The 25,391-nt window shown below is 46.4% G+C and overlaps 1 long non-coding RNA gene across 1 annotated transcript in view; it reads right to left on the bottom strand.

Moving 5' to 3' along the window:
* Nucleotides 1-770: 770 nt before the first annotated feature.
* Nucleotides 771-25,391, bottom strand: part of LOC134077785 (uncharacterized) — a 66,852-nt gene continuing 42,231 nt past the window's right edge. The window contains exons 2-3 of the long non-coding RNA XR_009938756.1: nt 4,940-4,982; nt 771-840 (exon numbers count right to left, since the gene is read on the bottom strand). This is a non-coding gene — a long non-coding RNA (uncharacterized LOC134077785). The remainder of the gene's footprint in view (nt 841-4,939; nt 4,983-25,391) is intronic.

Here is a 25,391-nt window from a genome sequence, read left to right as displayed (position 1 = left end):
AGCCAAAGCTAAGGGGCATAAAGATAAATGGCCAAGCATCAACACAGTCGGGAGATTGCCCCTGCTTTAGGTGCTGCGGTAGGTGATCTGACCGATAGTCTTACACTAACCAGCCAGAGGGCAGCGATAAACCTGCAACAGCCCAGGGATCAGCCGACTCAGTGAGAGCACTGGCTCCACTGCACAGACCTCATAGACTTGCTCAGTGTGCAGACGACTTAACAGACAGTCTGCCAATCCTCCGTTTTAATTGAAGAGGTAACAGAGTAACCATGGGAGGTGTTCAGGTTACACCAATAAACCACCAGACTCTAGTAGGGCATTGAGTGTCGGGGCCTTAGCTTAAAAGCACAGGATATTGCAGTGTGTGTGTGTGTGTGTGTGTGTGTGTGTGTGTGTGTGTGAGTGTGTGTGTGTGTGAGTGTGTGTGTGTGTGTGTGTCAGTGGCTGAAAAAGTCCATGATCTCCGGACGAAATAGCTCAAGACCCCAAGCAAAGCAGGAGCAGCGATGCTTTGACATTTATGTTAGTCCTTGCCACAGTGTATGAAAATCGGTTACATTTCAGCACACTAACACACACACACACACACACACACACACACACACACACACACACACACACACACACACTTCTCTTTTCATCTCTTTTATATGTTTCATTACACTGGGTGATGATCATGTTAAGACTTGAGGGTCAAAGGAGGCTCATGGCGTCTTGCAGAAGAGGGGCTAAAATAAAGTGTGTGGGAGTCAAGCGTGGCTTAAATCGCCAACACGGTTCATTCCGATCAATCTCCGCGGCCGCGGAATGCGCCGCTCCGGGTTCAGGTAGTTGGATCTGAGGAGGACGAGAGCAAAGGTTGTTTTATCTTTTATGGATCACGTCTTGAAGCCAGCAATTGCCTCAAAGACAAGGCTTGAGTGGGGTGGAGGAGCAGAGCGATAAGGCAGAAGTTAGGAGGCTGTGTGTGTGTGTGTGTGTGTGTGTGTGTGTGTGTGTGTGTGTGTGAATATGTGTGTGTGTGTGTGTGTGTGTGTGTGTGTGTGTGTGTGTGTGTGTGGTGGGGTGGAGTGGGGTGGGGGGGTGGTAGCACCAAAAGAAACTGTGCAGTTAGCTATGAGGCAAGGCTCTTTTGAAATTGTTTATGTGGGAATAGATCCCTATGGCCAGATAATCGTATGGTTTTAGAGATCCCGCCGGAGAGCAGTTCTTTGTGAAGCCTCTCTCTCTCTGTTTCTTTCTTTCTCTCTTGCCTTCGCTCTTCCCTCCATTCCCTCTTTGCGAGATAGCCGCCGTAATATTGCCCAACAGGCTTGTGAGCTGAAGTGTAATTTTCTGGATGGATGGTGTCATGAAAGCAGACAATTATCAGGCAGCCAGTGAAGTCTCCGTGGGTTATGGTCTTAGGCAGATTATTTGTTTTATGTAGTTTCTGAAGCGGCGGCTTTAAAGTTAAACAGCCCAAGGGTCTCTTCCCCTCTCAAGACCCTTGTCTGTGTGTGTACGGTTTTTTTTTTGCGAGGGAAAGATTTTTGATGATTTAATTGGCCATCATTGGATGATTGCGGGGCACTTCCAACAAGCACTCTGGGTGTTTTCTAGTCTTTAAGGGAATGACTCCGCGCCACTGTTAACAAAAACGAAAAATAAAAAATAATAGTCAAAGAGGTATTTGTCAGTGTCCCTTATCCCTACACTGCCGTGATGCAGAGAGAGATAAAGAGCAGATTGTTAGACAAGCAGGAGAGCATCTCTCTGTACGTCCTAATTAGCAAGCATCAAGGGAAGGCAACAGCTGAGGGTTCGTGAGGGTTGATAGCAGACAATCAATAAGACAGGCAGACCAGGAGAAAAATAGTCAAGCACATATCTGTACTAAAAGGCTCCCCTTAGACCAGAGAGAGAGAGAGAGAGAGAGAGAGAGAGAGAGAGAGAGAGAGAGTGAAAGAGAGAGAGAAGAAGAAGAAGAAGAAGAAGAAGAAAAACACAAGCCCTAAAACTGTTTGAGACAACATGCAGCTAATTTACAAAGTTTCTGTAGTCTGGTTGTGAAGTTGCAAACATGTCTGATATTTCCACAATTAACTGATGCGATGATGATATAAATATTTTGATCAATTGCATGGCTCATGTAAACCAGCATTTTGGGGAAAAACACAAAATCAATACTGAAAATGGACTGTTTATAGTTTCTAAACGGAATTGGAATCTAAAAGTGAGGGTATTTTCGTGTATGTATGTGCATTCGTGTTTGTGTATATATGTGTGCATGTATGTGTGTGTGTGAGAGAGTGTATGTTTGTGTGTGTGTGTGTGAGTGAGAGAGAGAGAGAAAGAAAAAGAGTGAGTGTGAAAGAGAGTGTGAATATATGTGTGTGTGTGTGTGTGTGTGTGTGTGTGTGTGTGTGTGTGTGTGTGTGCTTGCCTGCATGTGTGCATGTGTGTGTGTTTGTGCAATATGCATGATAGTCTGTTTGCTGCTTGTGGCTGAAGGATAAAGCTAAACTGCGCAGTTCTATCTCCTCAGGGGATGTAAACTCTTCTCTGGAGGATCTCCGTGGGTCACCTGACCCCCCACATCCCCAGTGAGGCACCCCAATCTGGAAGCCTCCTGATGTACTGTAACTAGCCTCAGTCCAGGGCAACCCTGGCAACTTCGTAACGCACCATAGAACATCATAGTATTTCTACATTATAATATATTCAAGATGCATGAGACGTCGGTTATTATCATTTTGTATCATCTTCAGATGTGTGCTATGATTGGTGCTGATATAAAACACAAAGATGTATTTTGGGTATTAAGACCTTTGTTTTATGATGAATAAAAATAGCTATTTACAAAAGACTATTATGTGAAGAGAGAGAGTATAAAAATGAATAGGTTTAGTGTATGATTTGAAGAGGAAGTGACAGTTTAAGTGCTGTACAGTCTTCTCTGCGGTGGAACTCATTTTCCAGAGAAAGGAAGCCCTTCTGTTTTTACTTATGCACAGAGAAGAACTCCACTTCCCGTGCAATCAGCATGGCAACTTTCACAGCAAGTGCCCGACGTCCAACGCAATTACGCTATCGCTCTGTAATCTGCATCTCCACTGAAGTGGGACCACGGCGGAGTCATTTGTAGGGAGATTTGCTCAAATTAAGAAATATAATGGGAGGGGGACCACTTTGTTTCAGTGTTATTGAATATAGCATAGCCACCAGCCAGCCACCAAAGCCTGTGCTGACCTCTGATTGTTTTATCCTGCTAATATCCATATACAGCCATCAGTAACACACTAATGTTCCCTAAAATACAAAACAAAAGCCAGTCATGACAATTTATATTGCTAATGTGATTGCCCTAATCCTTACTAGGAGGTATGTTTTTGTATGCTAGCCTATGACAACCTGTGGCGGCGTGGTAATTTGATTGAATTAACCGGGATTCCCAAATCAAGACCTTTCCACGCTCTCCTGTCAGCCCCTACATAAATTACATGCATGAGGCCCGATAAAACATCCTGTATTTCATATGAACGCGCACATATTTGTAAATAATTACAATCACATGGGGGAGAAACCGCCTGCATGCCCGCTCGGGCCTTATTCAAATTCAACAGCTCGGGGCGGTGCTGTAATCAAGCTGCAGCCGCGCTGCTCTGCTAAATGAAGTTTGCTCTGGTCGTGAGCGGGCAAAATTTCCCCCTAAATGAAAAAAACGTTTTTCTCTCTGCGCGCTTGGTGCCCTGGCGTAATAAACGTGCCCTTTTCACTTCACACGGCGAGATTTTTCCACCGCACCGCCACCCCCACCCCCCACCCCCCCTACACGTTCAGCCAATGTATGAGAACAGTCCTTCATTTTTTTTCTTCTTTTTTCAGTTCCTCTGAATTAGTTTCAAACATACATAAATAATCATGAAATTATTGTTATTCTTTACGGTGACACGAGCTGGAAACGCCTCTTCAGGGCTTGATGCAACAGAGGGCCTTTCATTATGCTACGGGACAAACACATAGCTAACATGTTAGGATAGTTAGGATCGGATAACACACACGCACGCACACACACACACACACACACACACACACACACACACACACACACAGTAGAACATGCACACATGCACATTGCACAAACAACGGGCTCAGTGATGCATGCTGGTGTTATCTTTGGATTAGCTGAGGAGCACCAGTACACACGTGCGCAGGTTAGCATCCTGGGGATAATACAATCACGGGGTCCCGGCTCTCACCAGCTCCGTGTGGGCGATTAGTCGCTGCCTGTTTCCAGCAATGAATTCCACCAAACTGGTTGGCGTTCAGCGGGAGGCCACTACCTCCAAACCCATTTATCAGTATCATATCATACATGCGCTCTGCTGTGCCATCCACTACCACCGGATATGTTAACAGATCCGTGCTCCACGCCATAATTGTCAGATGGCTCATGAATACTGCTCATGTACAGGCTTAGATTTCTGCCCCGGTACCAGCAACCCCCCCTCCCCCTCCTCCCACTACCACCACCGCCACAAAAAGATAGAGAAAATAATTCAAATGTTTTTACATGCAGACATGTAGCTAGTCTTGCTAGTTAATGGGTAAACACGTTCCGTGACGCTTGATGTAGCCAGCAGCAGGAATGGTCCCCCCATCCCTCTCCCTCTCTCTCTCCCTCTCTCTCTCCCTCTCTCTCTCCCTCTCTCTCTCTCTCTTTCTCTCTCTCTCCCTCTCTCTCCCTCTGTCTTTCGCCACATTAATAAGCAAATACATTTCCTGGAAGGTGAGAGAAAAAAATAACAAGACACCCAGGGAAGAAAAAGAAGGAGAGGGGGGAAAAAGACTAAAGTGGGCCGCACATTATACGTGTGTGTGTGTGTGTGTGTGTGTGTGTGTGTGTGTGTGTGTGTGATGGACATTTTGTACAAAACAGCCAAATAAGTCATACCAATGTTTCCTGCTGCACTTTGTTCTTCACACTGATCTTGTCCCTGGAAGTACATAATTACAGTCTGTTAGTGGCTGGCTGGCGGTGTCAAAACAGTGGATTTGCGCTCGTTTTCCAGGCTTCACAGGACATCACTGGCAGAAGGGGGAGAGAGAGAGTTGGAGTGGGAGGAGAGAGAGAGAGAGAGACACAGAGAGAGAGAGAGAGAGGATTCGCAAAAGCAAGGAAAATGCTAATTACTTTGCCTTGTCCTGGGTGTCCATCAAAACCCACTGCATCTAATGAATATGAAGAAAAAAAAAACTGAGTGAACTGCTAGCATCCCCCTCTCTCCTGCATACGCACACACACACACACACACACACACACACACACACACACACACACACACACACACACACACACACACACACACACACACACACACACACACACACACACACACACACACACACACGTATTGTTATTAGACATACATCCAAACATTATGCTAATGCCACTCTCTCCTCATCCTACAGAATATACATTATATATAGGGGTGGGCTTGCACAGATGAAGGCGTCAGAGAGGAGAGCAGCCACTCCACAGCTCTGTATACGAGCCGTCAGACAAAGTGGATAAACGGAGACCGAGTAGACACAAGCAGAGGCAGGGAAGACGCCTGCACAGACAGACAGCCAGGCAGGAACACTGGCAGACGTATAGACCCCCCTCCACACATACACACAGACACAAATACAATACACAAACACACGCACACCCAGGCACACACACATGCATACATACACAATGACTGGCACTCATGCAAATTATGCATTTACAAATACATAGGCACTCAATTGAACACACACACACACACACACACACACACACACACACACACACGGGTGGTGATGGAGAGACTAAGAGAGAAGGGGGAAAAAAAGGCAAACGAGTGAATTTTAAATTGCAGACGATGCTCAGATCTTTGACAATAGATCTAAGAGAGAACCCTGCGAAGACACCGTTGAAGGCTCCTAATATCTTTGATAGTCTCGTTATGGTAATGACGAGGAGGCGATGCAATATTCATGAAAAAAAACTGTACACCTCACAGATGAGCATTGCTAATAATTGTTCAGCGGAGCAGCCCCAGACGACGTCGTACGAGGAAGGAAGGAGGAAAATATGTTTCAGAAGTCGAGAGCGGGCGGTGAGACGTTCCTCGCGACGTTTCGCCCTAATTGTTTATAGACAGTTAAGTGCAAGTAAATTACTTTCATGTGTCGGAGCATGTGTGCAGAGAGAGAGGGGGGGGGGGGGGGTCGGAGGCTTACCTTTTCCAACAGCTGTTTGGCAAGAGCAGAGCAGAAACGCTTGTTGTTAGTCTCTAATTACAAAGATCTCTTTTCTGTAATTACCCTGCCTATTAGCCCTATTCATTTATTCAGTAAAATAAATCAGATGCGGCAATGAACCAACAAACGTAATATATCCCTGTGCCTCCTGAGATATTTCCAAGGCATGAGGGTTTTATTTAAATAAAAGAGGGAGAGAAAGAGAGAGAGAGAGAGAGAGAGAGAGAGAGAGAGAGAAAGAGAGTGATAGAGAGAGAGAGAGAGGGGAAGAGAGACAGAGAGAGAGGGGGGAAATGGTGTTTATCAATCATAGCTGGACTACAAACCAAGTAGGGTCTATAACCACCCCATTGGGGGATAGCATCAAATGTATTCTTGACAGTTATGTGTTTGGACTTCCTCTGTAATACTTTTATGAGTGTGTGTTGTGTGTGTGTGTGTGTGTGTGTGTGTGAGAGAGAGAGAGTGAGAGAGAGAGAGAAAGAAAGAAAGAAAGAAAGAAAGAGAGGGAGGGAAAGCAAGAGATGCTATGTGTGTGAGTGAGTGAGTGAGTGTGTGTGTGTGTGTGTGTGTGTGTGTGTGCATCTGAAATCAGAGTGTGCCTCCATCAAGATCAGTCAAGGAGCCTGTCTGAAACAAATTACTGCTAGCAGTCATCAGAATGCAGATGAACGCATTGGAATTGGCGGCGCTTCTGAGCCCATAACAGAAAACCGGCACTGTCAGTGAAATCAGGATGTTTTGATTCCCTCTGAAAACCACGCTCAGTTCAGATTAACCTATACAAGTGTACAAATATGTGGAGCTTTTGTTCCCACCCTGTGGGCTATCTGGAGAACGATTACCCCCGCAGTCGTGCGTAAGGGGACACTTCCGCGAAGGACTCCACTCACTCAGTTCGTAATGGCCTAATTGCGCAGTGCGGATGGATTCGGCCCCCGCAATAAGGTGAGCCATTTTTTGGAGGCGATTACACATTTCGGGTTTGGGGTGGACTGGAACCGTCCTCCTGTCAAGGCCCATCAGAACGGCTGGACGGAGGAGGAGAGCGCTGCGGAGATGAGATGCTCTTTGTTCTGGGCAGACGGGGATGGGAAAGATTATGGGGAGGCTGACCCGAGAGCACTGGCTGGGATTCCACAAGGGGCTGCACACTCTGGCTCTGAGCAATGGGAGGCAGTGAAAAAACACTGAAGGTAATGCACACTCACTCACACACACTCACATTCTCTCTCTCTCTCTCTCTCTCTCTCTCTCTCTCTCTCTCTCTCTCTCTCTCTCTCTCTCTCTCACATACACACACAATTTGCCTGTCTCTCATTCTTTGTCCTTATTTATACACACACATACATACACTAACCCAAATCTACTCATCCATTCTCTCTCTCATACACAGTCACACACACGCACAGACACATTATCACCATCCCAGAACCCTCCCTCTATTGCTTCTAACCCCCAGTCCCACCTCTGAGGCCCATGTGTGTGGCATCTGTGTGTGATCCTGCTCTCCATACCCATCAAAACACACACACACACACACACACACACACACACACACACACACACACACACACACACACACACACACACACACACACACACACACACACACACACACACACACACACACACACACACACACACACACACACACACACACACACACACACACACACACACACACACACACTTGCCCCTGCTTTCTCTAAACACAGAGAAGCACAGTATGGACAGACAGCTGCACTTCGCCCTCAGATCACAGGGTTCCCATCACGCCCCCCTCAACTCAACTCCCTGGCAGAGGAGGGCTTGGGAGCGATTGGGCCAATTTGGATGATTGGCCATCAAACAACGATGTCCAACCTGAAACGAGCCTTACCTTTTAAAGTGACCCCAATGCCTGGCGGTGTAATGTAAAATTATCTTCACACTACCAATCCCCCACCCACCCACACACACACACATTCACACCACACACACATTCACACCACACACACATGCACAGACCGTCAGATGTGGTGACGGCCAGAAACGGCCGATAATTGCCTAAGTGCTCCAGACTGTCAGAGACGTCCATCACAGACTGGTCTCTTTCTCAGCTTCCCACAATATTTTCACTGAACTGCAACGGGAGGACAAACTACTTTCCCTGACGCTCTTGTCACTTCAGTGCTTGGACTTGAGAAAATATTTTACCTTCTAAGTAAACACTTCAGATCCCAACACACGAGAGCGGTTTGTTTTGAAGATACGGAGAAGGAGAGAGAGAGAGAGAGAGAGAGAGAGAGAGAGAGAGAGAGAGGGAGGGAGAGAAAACAAACTAGTAACCTACCAAAAAATGTCATGCGCTACCATTGAAGTTCAGAGGATGAAATGGTCTCCTCTGGATTGCTGGCACATTGTACCAACGTGCCTTCTGAGTGAGATTACTGATGCGGTCGTGTTGTTATTTACAAACTAAATGTAATATTTATTTGACACGCGAGAACAAAAGAGCATCAAATAAAGTTTTTCATTTTCATATCTCCCTGATATTCAGGAAATTCAGCCCTGTTCTCTTGCCTGTGACAATGAGCTATAATTCACGAACCTCGGAAAAACACACACTGACAAAATAATGGATCAGGGGGTAACACGATCCTTATTCTGCAGAGTTCATCTCGAGTTAGCACATCTACCCCGGACAGGTCTGTCTCAGAGATAAAGGGGCACTCGCCCTCCCCTCTGATGGTCTATAAACGGCATTCCTCCATAACCCACCCAGGGGAAGAGGAGAGGAGAGGAGAGGAGAGGAGAGGAGAGGAGCAGCCACACTCTATTGTGTTTCCTAACTGGCGGTGGAACGAGGGCAATTTGTTATGTCATTTCAGTATTAGGGCACTTTACTGCAGGTCTCTGCTGGGTAGTCACCGGAGAACAGGGTGGGTATTAATGCCCCCCGTCCCCCCAACCCAGTCCCCTCTCTTTCTCTCTGTCTCTCTCTCTGTCTCTCTCTCTCTCTCTCTCTCTTTCTCTCTGTCTCTCTCTCTCTCTCTCTCTCTCTGTCACACACACAGCTCTCTCTTTCTCTCAACCTCCATCTTTATCCTGTTTCTCTTCCACATTCTCACTTACTGTTCTCTCTCTCTGTCTCATATGCACAAAATCTCTCTCTCTCTCTCACACACACACACACACACACACAGCTCACTCTTCCTCTCACTCCATCTTTATCCTGTTTCTCTTCCACATTCTCTCTACTCACTTACTGATCTCTATCTCTCTCTCTCGGTCTCATAAACACAAACACACACACACACACACGTGCATGCATAAACAAACACATACACACAAACCCACCCACCCACCCACCCACCCACCCACACGCGCGCACACACACACACACACACACACACACACACACACAAACACACACACACACACACACACACACACACACACACCCCCCCCCCCCCCACACACACACACACACACACACACACACACACACACACACACACAAACTTACTCACTCATTCTGCCCTTTCTCTCTCTTTCTCCCAAATACACATTTGCCTCACTTCCTGTTGGGGGGCAGGGAGGAGAAAAAAACCCATTCGTTACTTTAATTGGTGTCAAATTTGTTTTCCAAATCTACTAAAAGGTTATCGTTGTTACACGCGGACAAGTGCTTATATCTGAATCAATGTAAACTTTGTTAGCGGTGTAATTTACTGCTCTCTCCTGACCACGGTTTGCAAACTCAATCTGGGTATTTTTACAAAGCGCTAGCGGAGGGAGATTTATGTCTTTCCCCCTGACTGGCCCGCTCTTTGATTAAAAAACAAGCAAGGAGAAGTAACCTATCAGCCTAGCATGAGAAATGCATAAATAAATGTGCTCTATTTTTTTATTAATGTGCCAGACATAGTTTGGCAACACACTGGTATTGTAAGGGTCAGTTGGGGGGAATGTTGTGGTTGATCGCGAACATTAGTCTCAGTGTGTGTGCACTGTACCATGGGGTTGTTGTAACATTTATGGTGGAGGGCTTATTTTGGTGTGGAGAAGGAGCTGGCATGGGAAGATTTAAGGCCCTGTTCTCCTTAAGGGCCGCATTCCAATAACCAGGTTTAGTGCTTCCTGTTTAATCAGAACGCACACACACACACACACACACACACACACACACACACACACACACACACACACACACACACACACACACACACACACACACACACACACACACACACAGAGAGAGAGAGTGCCATAAGGTGGTGAGCTGTTTCTCAGCCTCTTAAATGGCAAAACTCATGCAATATCCTGTTAACCACACATGTTGTGATCAAAACACACCTCATCATCTACAATATGTCTCGTTCAAAAATAAAACATACTAAACATATATTATTAAAATGCAGCGCTTACCAAAAGACTACTTTTTCTCATTCCAACACAAACTGTAGGCACTAGTACAACAGTGGAGCAGAATTCGCTACTAACAGTCTTTTTGTCTCCCCGACAGAGTGTGCTTGCTCCCTTTGACCCTGGGAACTGCAGCAGTGCGGTCAAGTTGAACGCCAACAGAAGTGACTGAGGGAGAGCGAAGCCCTCAAAAATCCAATCTTTCATCGAGGCCGCTTTATCGAGTAAAAGTGTCTTTTTATTAAGATGGATACTCAGAGCAGTCTTTTGTTTACACAATCTGTGCACAGGGAGCCTCGGCGCTCACATTCGGCACAGACAATTTATTATTAATAAGTACATCAGAGATATCCCCGGGACTGGAATAGTCACAAGCCAAGCATTTATCAAACACACACACACACGCACTGGTGACACACACATACAGGGAGACATTCACACGCCCGTACGTACACATATACACACGCACTCTGGCAACGTGAGCATACACACACACACACACACACACACATTCAGAAATTTCCATATACAGAGCACTCTGTAGCCAATAAAATGGTGTAAATGAAGGATGCATATTTTTCAATGAGATTTTATTTGGCCTGTGAGGCACCACAACACCATAACCACTGTGCAGTGGCCTAGCAGCAATCTCACAGAGGACAATGCATGGATACTTCAATCAAGGAAATATCATCCATTTTCTGTTTTGTTTGTTTTCATTCAGTTAATGCCCAACTTGACCAAGGTGAATTGTGGGTGAAAGAAAAGACGGGCAAGACAGCACTATGTTGCACCTCCCAGTGCAAGAAGCAAGATCCATTTAAAATGGGCTGGTGGGAGGGAGGGGGAGTTACCTCCAGGAGGACAGATGGGACTGGCAACTTTAATAGGGAACAGCACACCGACTCCCACTCCGCAACCCCCCGTATCGGATTTCTCGCAACCGATATCGGCGCGGACACATGTAGATATAGGAGCCGCAGTGAAGGGCAGAAATTCAATCAATATGGGGGGGTGGGAGTGGGGGTGGGGGTGGGGGTGGGGGAGGGGGAGGGCTGCTGCTTCTCGACAAGTCTTCCCACGTAACTGCAGAGAGAGCGAGGCCATCTGGCCCTGTCTCAGGAGCTCCCAAGCCTCATGTAGATCTGTGTCGCTAATGTCATTTTTATTCGGTTAACACTAATAAACTGCAGCAAACACTGCCGCAACAGCACCAGAGAGGCCGTAACTTGATTTTTTTTTTTCGCTTCTTCTAGAGGGCGAATCTCAAACATCTGTCTCTCTCTCTCGCGCTTGCTCTCTGAAGGGGACAGAGAGTGTTAGTGAGGAGTCAGCTGACATCTCACACAGGATGAACTGGTGTCATCGTGACTGACAGCTGAAAGAGGGAGCTATTTGTGTGTGTGTGTGTGTGTGTGTGTGTGTGTCTGTGTGTGTGACAGAGAGAGATAGAGAGAAAAAGAGACAATTTCTTGACAGAAGAAAATGTGAGAAGAGGAATTACAGCTAACTCAATGTTGTGTCATATTTCAGCTCATGCCGTTTAAAGCCAGTCAAAGGACAATGAGGTTGATTTGCATCAACAGGCCGTCTTGAAATGATAGTAAAACATGAATGACAATGACAAATCCATTCTTCTTTCCCTTATAATACATACAATATGACTTTATTACAGACTGTTTACTACAATATTGCGACCCAAAACCAATAAACCATATGGTGTTCATACAGGCCTCTTTATACCTACCATTATATGGGATTAAAGCAGAAAGGTCAAGAGTCTGCTCTACGGTTAATGAGGTGCAATGTAATACAACGCACATTGTGCCATTAATTAAAAAGCACTTAACATTACAGACTGTGTGTACATATTCATGATTATATGAAGACTCCAGAGAGTCCAGACTGTGCCATCTGAATAATATTGGACGGTTCCAAACGAATTCTGTTTTACCAGAGCACAATAACTTCCAGCTGCATGGCATAAGCACTTGAGCAGCACTTAACCAGCAACCACAGTGGTGCCAGCCATCCCAAGTTGTATAATTAAAAAAAGGAAAAGACTGAATAAAACCAAGCCTGTAAAAATGTCTTGCCAACAAAAACATTATCATTTGAAAAAAAAAAAAAAACACACACAGACACACACACACCCACACCCACACCCACACACACTCTCTCACACTCACATCTTATCACAGCGATGAGAGGCGACCTTTGAAGTCTATGTGTGAACCGCTCATATTAAAGCTTCAAAGATGCCTTTCAGATTTGCAGCAAAGCAATAACCCCTGACACCCAAACAAACAAACACAGGAGAAAAAAAATTAAATAGCACAACTTGGAGAAGTCTGAAAGCGAAGTAAGTTTAAGCTGTTGTTTTTTTTTGTGTGTGTGTGTGTGTGTGTGTGTGTGTGTCGACTTCCTTTTCTACCTCTTCCAGTCTCTCTCTCTCTCTCTCTCTCTCTCTCTTCTCTTTTTCCTGGTGCCATGGCTTCCAAAGAAAGCAAGCTCTGCATATCTATTATTCACCGGTTGATTAAAGCACCATGGCTGATGTCCAACCCTCTTTCTGAGGGGAAGACTTGACAGGGAGCAGCGCGTCTACCTGCTTGCCTCTACACGGTGTTAGGTGATTTACAACTGACTCGCGCAGTTTATGCGCCGCTGTATTTTCATTCCCACCCCGCTGCGCGCCAGGTTTAGAAGTCCTGAAGAAATATTATGCTTTGCTGACAAAATACAGTGACAGCCATCTCGCTCCTGAGTAAAAAAAAAAAAAGAGAGAAAGAGAAAGAGAGAGAGAGAGAGAGAGAAGTGTGCCACGGATCTTAGCTGTGTGAAAGTGAAAAGACAAGCGTCAAGGTTAGAGGTAACTGTTACGGCCTCACCACCATTTGATCTAAACCGGCTCCCATTGAGCAGAATGATGTTTATGGCAGCCGAATTTCCTTTAAATCTCCTTTCAATTAGAAAGATGACGCCGAGGGGAAAGAGAGGTCTTCGAAACAGCCGCAGAAACTGATTGAACGACTTTTATCGGGGGGTTGTCTCGTGAGCAAGGAAGCGCAGAATGGCAGATAAATGAAATGTTTGTTTAGTGGGGCACGCCCGGCAACAAGCAAGTAAATAAACGTGCGGGACTTGGTTGTTAACTCCGAGTTCAGGTTCAAGGAAGCAACAATTTGACGCCTCTCTGATGGAGGCACCGCGGTCCCTTTGCTCTGCCTGCCTGACAGTTTATCTTCTGCTCCGCGTTTGATCACATGCATATTTACACACGCTATATCACCTTATATCAGCCTGCACCATATTATATACATGAGGTTATATATACGTGCTACATGAGGTTACGACATACCAGGTGATCATCTATTTTAGGAAGGCCTCCATCAGCACTCAGGCGTCCTTCTTGAGAATTCCACAAGGCATGTGCCTCTCTACATCTGAATCCGTGTAGATGGTATATATATAGAACATACTGTATATGTATATACATGCTCCAGAGGCTGATTGTCTGCCTGTCTGTAAAATAGGAGAAATGATCAGAGAAATGATCAGAGGCAGAATGAGACGCAGTTCCCCAGTGATCCTGATGTAGCGTTGAGGGAATCTCTTGTGGCTCAGCCCCTCCACAGACAGGTCAGAGGTCAGCTCTGTGCTCTCAGAATGGGACTAACAAACTACAAAAAAAAACTTTAAGTAATTTTTTTTGGCCTTTTTGCCTGAACTGTGATAGGACAGTGTAAAGCGACAGGAAGTGAGTTGGAGAGAGAGATGGGGTGGGATCAGGAAATGACCATCGGTCGGATTCGAACCCGAGTCCCATAAGGACCTGATTATGGTACAGACATTGCAGCCACAGTGCCCACAAAACAACAACCATTTTGAAGAAACTGGAGCACATTATTGACTACAGCAATTGTTTGTGCAAATGTTTGCACCATATTAATAAATTGGCAATGTGCATAGCGACACCCTGATCTGGGGGAGCGAGTCTGGGCCAAGTCTGGGTTGGAGTCGCTGCAGTCGTGGAGAGTGAGTGGTGTAATCAGGTTGAGGTTGTTATGGCAAAGGTGGACACACACTGTATGCTGTAATTACCCTCTGCCAGCGTGAACAGGCCCTGTTTTTATTTGCACTGCAGTCGCGAAAACAAAAAGAAATTAATTTGAATGCGTCACTACAAAAGCTCCGAACTATGCTCGCCCACAACTCCCCCCCCCCCCCCCCCCCTCCACACACACACACACAGACACTTCCCACCTCCTCTCCCTCTCCCTCTCCTCCTCCCCCCCACCACCACCTTCCACCCACAGCCTCTGCCTCTGAAGCCGACTATAAATAAGGATTGTCATTGTAACCCTAATCAAATTATGTGAAATATTTTGGTTTCGCCTGTCAGGGTTTGAGTGCTCTCGGCAGACGGCGCGCGGCGAATCCCCCAGAGGTCTACTCATCTCCGCTTCAGGAGCAGCCTCCTCGCTGCCTCGCCGCCGTCGCTGCGCTTTATTGCAAACCCAGGAGCATTAAGCATAAATGGCACTCGCAGTGATTTCAATGGGAGCAGGAAGACAGGACAGGAGTCTTTCAGCATATTAGCTTTATGTAGTGTGTGTGTGTGTGTGTGTGTGTGTGTGTGAGAGAGAGAGAGAGTGTGTAGTGTACGTGTGGGCGTTAGCAAACACGAAGCACAAACAGTGGATAGCTGAGGGACATAAAAGAAAGAAAGAAAGAAAGAAAGAAAGAAAGAAGGAGAGAAAGAGAGGAGTGAGAGAGGGAGAGAGAAGGGAAGTAAAAAAGAGAAAAACAGATGATAATGGACGACTGCGGCAGGGCTTGAGAAAATGGAATTCCGCCGGCCCCTAACAGCCTCTAAGTGCTGATGTCATCACTGATTGCCCCTGATTGGGTTAGACATGAACTCGAGGTGACACACACACACACACACACACACACACACACACACACACACACACACTTGCTGAGGGGGACCCTAGTTTGGCTCAGACAGGAGAAATATCACATGGAAGGAAGCCCAAAGATACCCTGCTAAGAAGATGTCAGCAGGAAGCACTGTGTGATTCTTCATCCGCTCACACACCAATTACACACCTGTCTTTTATCAAAGCCATGACATCCACGGATCCGAAACCAACGACTTCTCATATAATCCAATGACTTCATTATGGCTTCCTCTTAATGGTGCTTATAAGCTGGTAATAACCATGGGATAAACATTAATGCACAGTACTGATAATGTCTTTGCTATAGCATAATCACACTACTTGATATCGCTTGATATTGATGCTCAGTAAATGAGGTTTGGAGGGTCCTGTCTTTCAGAGGGTTGACCTTCACAGCTTATCTCTGGTACGGAGCTATTAGTGACAAGGAGAGAAATATCCTCAAGAGGAGCGCTCAGAAAGACACATTGCCCTGCAGATGACAAAGGCAGCCAGAAGCACACATACACACACACACTCACACACACACACACACTCACACAACTGTGCATACACACACACACACACACACACAACACAGCATCATCGTCCCTCAGTGAGGGAGCACCTCCCCGCACGCACACACACACACACACACACACACACACACACACACACACACACACACATACAGTCACACACACACACACACACACACACACAGACACACACACACAAATATACACACACACACACACACACACACACACACACACACACACACACACACACACACACACACACACACACACACACACACACACACACACAGCCCCCCGCCCCTCCAGAAGCCCCCTGCCAGTGCTCAGACGGACTAATCAGCGGCCGCCGCTCAGGTAGCCCACCAGCAGCCGGCCGCCCTGTCAGTGATTTTTCATCGCCCTTGTTGGGGCCATTTTATTCATTGTTTCCCTGATGTAGTGATTGATGTCCCGCACGCTTAATCTCTCTGAACGATAACTGCTGGGGAGAGGGGAAAGAGAGAGAATGAGAGAGAGAGAGAGAGAGAGAAATGAGAAGGATAGAAATAGATTGAAAGAGAGATAGGGAGAGAGAGAAAGAAAGAAAAAGAGAGGGAGATAGAGATGGAGAGAGAGAGAGAGTCCCCCCTCTCTGTCTACGGCATGTGTTAGCTGCTGCCTCTGTGCGTCCGTTCATTCTTGCGTTCGCTCTTTCGTGCGGCTGAGGCCACTGTGCTGACTACTCATTCCCCCCTTCATTTACATTTCAATCTCAGCCTCATGAATACAAGGGGAAAAAGAAAGGATGAGAAAAAAATGCTGGCCGAAAATTAATAATGCCACCTCTGGGGGACTACAGAGAAAGAGAAAGGGAGAGAGAGAGAAAGGGAAAGAGAGAGAGAGAGAGAGAAAGGGAGAGAGAGAAAGAGAAAGGGAAAGAGAGAGGGTAGAGGGAGAGACGAAGGGAAAGAGGAAGAGGAAGAGGAGGGTGCAGAGTGGGTCCTGCTTCATCCTCTCTCGTCTTTTGTTCTTCCAAAAGTGGCCCCCTGATTTTATTTCGCCCCACTCCAAGTCCAAGTCTCCGATGAATGCTACTACAGACAATGGCCTATGTGGAGTGACACAAATTTATTTCGGTTCGGAGCGTGGTGGTGTATTTTCACCGAACCAGGGGCGATTTGTCTGGGGACAATTTAGTTTCCATAAAGGATTTAAATGGTTTCTGTGGAGATAGTGGGGAGAAATTTAATTTGTTTCTCATTTAGTATAGTAGGTATGAAAAGGAGAAAAATTGGATGGCTGATGGGCTAAAAATTGGTGCTGTCTCTACGCTGTATCCCCCAAAGGCTTCAAGCCCTGCATCATATAGATTGAGTTCAAGCCCACCCCCCCCTCCCACACACACACACAACCCACACCGCAAACCCCCCCCCTCCCCCCTTCAAGCTGCCACGCGTCCCTTACCCCCCCCCCCCCCCTCTTTTTAAAACCCATCCTAACCCCCCCTTGGTCGGCCCCCCTCCTCAGTCTGCCTCTGGCCCTTGGAGAGCGGTAACCTTAAACCAACTTAAAAAGTAACCTTTGGGGAGGCTGCCAATCACTCCAAAAACAACGTTTCCATCGATCGGGCTGTCGCCGTGATTTATGGCTTCATTTTACAGTAATTGAGAATTAGAGAGAAGATTAGCAAGGCTCAACACTTCGCCTTGATATGCACTCTGAGAACTGTAATTTGTCACATTGGGGATGTCGGACACTTTCGTACTCGCCAAGGGACGGAGGGAAGGAAGGGAGGAGTCTCAAAAAGAAGGAGGACTGGAGGGGGGGGGGTGGAGGAGGAGGGGGCACTTTCTAATTGAATTTTCAGATAATGCAGAAATTAATTTGACACCGGTGAAATTTGAATACGGCCCACTCGTGCCTTACTCCGCTGTATGATTTAGTGTGTGTGTGTGTGTGTGTGTGTGTGTGTGTGTGTGTGTGTGTGTGTGTGTGTGTGTGTGTATGTGTGTGTGTGTGTGTGTGTATGTGTGATGCTCAGAGTCTGTTGCTCGTCGCTCACTCTAGCAAACACTATTGATCCAAATCACTTTGAGTTGTGGCCGGCTGAAGTATGGAATCGCTAAATCTTATTTGCGCTCATATTAGGGTGGTTCATCTGCAGTTATCTGGGCCAGATAAAGGATGCCGCCTTTCATTTTGTGTGACTGCATCCAGATGAAGTTTTTCGGAATTTCCTTTTCAGGGGGCAAAAAAAACACAGAGAATGCCTTGAGTCAACAGTCCTAACTGAATTACGGGCCAACTTTAGAGGTCCATTGTCTGGGTAATTTGTCCTTTAAGTGGCAGAATGAAAGTGTTCTCCTCGGCTTTGCCTGGCTTCTGCTGCTGTGCCACTCACTGCGACAGCCACCATCCAGAGACCCTTCTCTCCATGTTACGTGCAGGCAGGAAGTCAATACATCATTGCAGCCTTTTTATTCCCACAAACACATGCAGCGGCATTTAAGGTTCAACACTTTTATAGCCAGAGAGAGAAAGCACTCCGATTCACACTTCATTCGCTCACCCGAATAACGCGTGCCGTGTTTCGAGGAGTGTACTTATCTGGTGATCTCGCTTGTATTTTCGCCCGATTATCGTGGGCGGAATGAATACATTGCAATCGCTAATTGAGCTCCATTGTATTAAAATCCTATTCCGGGAAAAGAGTTGTGCAGTTGTGCAGAGAGGGCTGTTTAGCGAGCTAAGAGACGCATTTATCTGCTTAATGAACTTTGGGCGCTAACTCAATCCCGCTAATGCCTGTGTGAGTCAATTAGCGGCAGACGATGCGCCGGCTTCAATATGAAGTGGAGGGGAGGCCGTAGCGCTCTGCGATTGTAGAAATGCTCCGTGCAACCACGCCACCTGCCACAGGCAAATAAACAAATACGGACCAGCATCTATCAGGCTTTCCTGGTTTTCAGCCGGTTTCTTGAGGTCAGCAAGTGCAAGGTGTTTAAACGCGGGCATTATTTTGTTGGAGGGTAAGTTCCTTTGACATGCACTACATGGCCATCTCAGCAGCCAGCCTTTTTTACATGTCACGCTCAGAGCCGAGCTACAGATACTAAAAGCTCCTTTTTTCCCCTTTCACTCTATTGTCCTGAAGATGACATACATACCGCCTCAGTCAAATGCATTACACATTACACGACACACACGGAGGAAAAAGGAACCGCTGCACTGTGCACATGTACGACAACAAGGGCTCTAGGGCCACTGTGGCAAGCGCTCAAAGTGAAAATACAATACCACACAGAATTAGAGGAGGGTATCGGGGGGTGCCTTTGGTAGGTGGATGACCCAGGTTTAATTGTGCATGATCCCAGTCATGAGGGAGAGAGGGAGAGGAGCAGCTAGATAGAGCAGGGAACACGGAGAGGGTTAGTGGGGGTCCCTGTCTCCGTTTGGTCCCTTCATTTCCTATTCGGAGAAAAAGCGCCGCGTCTCGACAGCTATGGGGCCATGGGGAGAGAGGGAGGGAGGGAGAGAGCGAGAGAGGGAGGTTAGGACAGAGGGATGAAAAGGAGAGGAGAGGGGTGGAGGGGCAGGATGGATGGAGGGAAGGAGGGGGGTGGGTGGGGGGGGGGGGCAGGGGTGGGGGGTAAGTGAAAGGCTGGCGGAGATACCCTGACAGGTTGGAATGGGCCATCAATAGATCCATCATGCTGGTAATTTGGAGCGCATTTAACATACATCACTTGAGTCAGTCCGGGCTGTTTCTGTCTTGTCGTGGGATCAGAGTAAATAACAGTTAAAGCTGGTGTCACTGATGACCCCCACGACCCCTGAAAAAGACAGGGGCCACTGAACCCCCCCTTTCTCTCTCTTCCACTACACACACACACACACACACACACAGATGGGAGCAGATTAACACACTGGGGACCTTAAGGCCCAGACAAAGTGTTACACACTCAAGGACATCATTACCTCGCCAAGCTGTCTGAGCCACACACACTTACACACACGTACAGAGAGAGAGAGAGAGAAAGAGAAAGAGAGAGAGTTTAAGTTGAACTTACACAATCGCAGCAACAGGACAACCAACGGTATTTCATGAAACATGGATTACATGAATGAACTGTTACATGGACAAATGAAAAGCTGTAGACACCTCAGCATGTTTCTATCTCTCAAATGCACTCGGCTGTCACATAAATCACATACACAGAGTAGAAGATAAAATGATGCCTATGGTAACCATGTATACACATTTTTTGTCTACAGTATTCATTATTATATTGTGAAGAGGAATTTGACAGAAATGTATGTTTAGAAAGTTAATGAAGATTCATATGACTGGGCTATCAACCACTCATGCTAGTGCTGATAGCTTATAGCTTGTTTACATTTGTGATGTAAACGCTCATCATAAAGTGGAACTTTCATGATCAAAAATGATAATTCTTTTGAAAAAAAAAAAAGAAATCCATCAGTTTTACAGCTTTCCATTTACTTTTTACTGTAACAGAGCTCTAATTTATTGTGCTATTTTGTGACATGAAAATGAAAACGAAACAAAACAAAACAAAACAAAACAAAACACAACAATGATCTCGAGCTCTTTGAAGACCTGGGGAAACACCACAGGGCACAGAAATCCCCGGGCGCTCGAGACAGGACTGTGCGCAGCGTACGAGGTGCAGCACCTGGGGCTAAGCCGATTCCGTGCCAGTCACTTCGCTACCTGAACAAAGCGCACCTCACAGACACAAAGCCGACTCTTCAAGTGTCACCTCACATTTCTGTGCTATCCACGAGAGCCGGTTAAGACAGTGGGAAAAGTCTTAACACATAACTCCTTTATTCGCAAAAACGGGAACCCTGCGGGGCAGTTAACCCTTCAAATGCACTGGCGGTCTGAGAATTACATTTCATTTCATTTGCATGGGATTGGTAGTAAAATGGTCAAAACGATAATTTGGGGATATAAAATTCCTCCTCTAAGTCTGAATTTCACATTGTGTTGTTTAACGGTAACATGTTTCATCCACATTTTCTGCCAGACTGTCTGCAGATGAAAGGAAAGACTTTAGCTAACAGTTAACAAAAACTAGGAAGTAAACAATTGTGTGCTGTAACTCTTTTCTCACTGGTGTTTGTAAGGGAACTGTTTCTTTCCCAGGGGGAGATCATGTTGATATCCTGGATATTTATTTTGCTAACCTGTCATGTAAACCACTTGGACTCTTGGAGTGCATGAATGTATTTGCCCCCACCCCCCAAAAAAACCCCACAAGGCCTTCTCAGGGCTGTGTGGAATTTTTTGTGGTCGTTGTGAACCTGTCTTTGACCCGAACTGCACATTTGGAGTTGCACATTCGAGTGCAGCAGATGGCAGGGACGTGGAGACATCGCCTCATCATCATCTTTAACCTACTGCATTCTGAGATCTCAGGCCCACTGATCTTTTTCCCCAAACTATTGAACTCATTTAAACTCTCCTTGCCCTTAATTCAATTACGGTAAATTAGGCACGCAGGATTCGGCATATCCTAACTGAGTTATGCTGATATGATTGCGCCTCGGCTCCTTGCTTTAAGTGTGTGTGCGGCACCCTAATAAAAATTGTCAGTTAAAATGAAAATACAGCTTGTGTAATTAAATTTAATTGGATCTTGTCACTTTTAATCTGTGTCGTTTTTTGATCCTCGATGAGTGCTACCGCTGTACCGCTGCCTGTAGTTTCTTTCTCTTTTTTTTTGCACGTTGCTTTATTGCAAGCTGTGCCCTCAATGTTGCTAAGGCTGTACACATACCAGACCTGGTTTGAGCACGGAAAGGCCTTTGAACTTCACACGCAATAACACAGAATCAGACTAATTTAGCATGGGTTTATTTATTGAGAAATGCTGCGGTAGACCTTTTTTCCTCTCTTATTTCTTCTCGTTTCGTTCTCTCCCTCCACCCCCCCACCCCCCCCCCCCCAACCCACCCCCCACCCCACCCTTCTCCTGCTACACTGCAGCAAAACTCTTGTTGTAGTTCATTAGGGCTCAGTTCACAGACCAGACTCACTAATATACCCCTACAAGCCAGAAAATGATCCGACGTGGGCTTCATTAAAAGACCGCAACATCATAAATATGGATGGGAGGCAGAGACATTGCTGCTTTGATAATTCTCCCCCAAAAAAGTGAGAGAAAAGTCTAAACTGATAGTTATTTGATTTCATATCACTGATCTGCAACATTAATTGATCTATGTAACAGAGCAGAGTTTGTTGCCCATCCTTTCCAACACACTTTCTCACAACTCACAAGATTCTGGGTGATGTAGGGTGGGGTGGGGATAGGGTGGGCAGGGGGGTAGCGGAAGGTGGGTGCGGTGGAGGGGGGCTGAAATTAAGACATTTTAGAAATGTCTGCAGAAGAATAGTGATCACCTGGCATGACTGGCTGGCAAAAAAATCTCTCACTTCAGAAGAAAGGATGTGGAGGCTGGTGGAATGTGTGTGTGTGTTTGTGTGTGTGGTGGTGGTGTGGCTTTAACACCCAAATGAGATAATATGGAGAGTAATAAATCACTTATGCCCCAAGCGCAGAAAGCACAATGCACCTGTAAAATTTATTTTATGCCTTTGACTCCTCCTGATACGCCTCAATCACTTTTTTAATCGGCAGATTAAAGCAACAAGCAGTGTGACAGAGATTGCCTCCTGTATTCCACGCTGCTCGGGCATTTGTGTAGATAAATAAAAGCGCTAAATTGTATAGTCAGGACAGGGAACACCCCCCACCCCCCCTGCATTTTCCATCCACCCTGGCTGAGGTGAGTAGAGAGATGTGTGTGTGTGTGTGTGTGTGTGTGTGTGTGCCAGTGCATGTGCATGTGACTGTGTGTATGTGTGTGTGCCCCATATCTTAGGCGTCTTGGAAAATCTTTATTCACTAACCCCCCCCTCCCCCACCCACACACACACTCACACACACACACACACCCCTCACTCCCCCATGCGTGCTGCTAAGGCACATTCCCTTTCAATCCATTAAAGCTCTTCCGCTCCCCCTGGCTTCTCATCGCCGCGCGGGCCCGGCCGCTTAATTTGACAATGACAAAGAGCTACTTGCCGATTTTAAATTTCATAATTTTAATCTGTCACGGCTGACATTTAATTAGTGGCTTCCCTAACCTGTGTCTCCCTCGCTTTGTGAAGGGCACGGTCGCGCCAAACCCACCCCGCCAAACCATTCCGTCTCGCAAACCGGAGTAGATTAATATGTATGTACATTACCAGCTGTTACAAAGACAATACACAGAAAGCGCCGCTATTAGGCCCTAATCTAGACAGATGAGGTTAATAATATTTTTTAAAGTGCGGCTCTATTACCTGCTGACTGATTAGAGTGTGTGAGAGGCGCAGGGTGCATCGTGGGGCTGGTTGATTGGGAATCCGGAAAGCTCGGAAAGCTTTTGTTCCCCTTCAATAGTGCTCCATGTGTATGTGTGTGAATGTGTTTGAATGTGTGTGTGTGTGTGTGTGTGTGTGTGGGTGTGTGAAAAGTGAATCTCATATATTTGGCCGTAGAACCCGTGACAATGGTGAAAAGACTAATGAGAGTCTGTGCAGGGAGAGCGAGAGAGATCCCAGAGGGTTTGTCAAAGGGGCCGCTCTCTCCAAAACTGTCCATTAACTGTGTTAGCATGGCGCTAATGCAAGCTCCACATGTTCGGGGAGCAAGTTAACAAAGGAAACCGGTTTATAAAGAGATGTAGAAATGTAAAACAAGGGACAGAGGCAGAAGCAGTGGGTCACGAAAGGTCAAATCCGATCTCGGCCGGCGCTTGTACGATTTCAGATGTTTGTCTGATAAAAAATGAGCAGTTGCTTGTTTCCGCTCTATAATTGCCTGGTTTTATTCTGTGTAACTAGAAGAAGCGGGCTGGTTTCGCTTTTCCATTTCTGCTCAGTAAGTATTTTCTCTCCTTTTTTTAACACCCTTACTCGCTCTGGCTCTGGCTCTGGCTCTCTCCCATTCCATCTCTTTTGGGTTTCAAACAGCCCTGGTGTGTGAAAGGTAGTATTGATTCCTAAATCAATGAGTAATGAGATGAGATAGAGAGGAAATGGAGAGGCAGGCAGCCAGGCAGACAAGCCTAGTGAGCATGTGTGTGTGTGTGTGTGTGTGTGTGTGTGTGTGTGTGTGTGTGTGTTTGTCAGGTGAGAGTGTGTGCATGTATGTGTCAGATGAACATGGTATCTATGTGTGCATCAGATGAATGTGTGTGTGTCTGTGGGCACGTCTGTGCATCAGGTCAGTGTGTGTGTGTGTGTGTGCATTTCTGAACGTGTGTCTGTCAGGTGAGTGTGTGTGTGTCAGTGAATGTGAGTGTGTGTGTCTGCCAGGTGATTGTGTGTGTGTGTTTGTGTGTGTGTGTATGTGTGTGTGCATGTACATGTGTGTGTGCATGTACATATGTGTGTGTACGTGTGTGTGTGTGTGTGTCAGGTGTGCTGCTGGGACGGCTGCGGAGGTATCTCTGGGTGGCCGGCTAATGAGGGCACCTGTGGCTGGCCGTCACCGTGGCAGGCGGGCATCACGGTGGGTTCCCGCCCAGTTTTGCCCCCTCTGCCCCGCCTGTCAGCCTCTTCCTGCCATACAGGCTTCTGACCACCTCCACCACCGCCGCCGCCGCCGCCGCACTCACACAATCTCACACAATAAAACACAATTTTGTTTTGGTGTCTGAAGAGCAGCTATCGATAACTTCCCACATTAATTTTGCATGGGCTGGCATCATTCTCAACCTTATTCGTTTTTTTTTTTTTTTTTTTAAACATCCGTTTCAAGTAAGAAGGGGGGATTTCGATACCCACTTAAATAATAGTTTCGGTAATTGTGCAGTGCTGCTAAGCAGTGTTTTCCAGGCTATTGAAAGGATATCATTTACTGGATTCAGAGTTAACGTCAAATGTGATTTCTCACAGGGCTGGTGATGGACAGTTCTCATGCACAATTCCACAGTAAAAAAAAAACCCCACCATTTATGTAGACTCATTGTGGCAAATTATCCCGAGCCGAGCAGAAACGCAGCCACAACAAAAAGCAGGGATCATGGATTTCCATGTGAACGAGCACAAACAACCACAAACCGACACTGAGCGAGCCAGTGAGCGAGCAGCCTGTTTTTCGAATGCCTGAAAGTCAGGCCTGGTCAGGGCTGGCCAGCGTAACGAACTGGCTCGAGG

This window comes from Sardina pilchardus, chromosome 4, assembly GCF_963854185.1.
Source record: "Sardina pilchardus chromosome 4, fSarPil1.1, whole genome shotgun sequence".
Taxonomy (NCBI): Eukaryota; Metazoa; Chordata; class Actinopteri; order Clupeiformes; family Clupeidae; genus Sardina; species Sardina pilchardus.
Note: the sequence above shows the minus strand (reverse complement) of the source record. Positions and strands in the feature narration are given on the sequence as shown.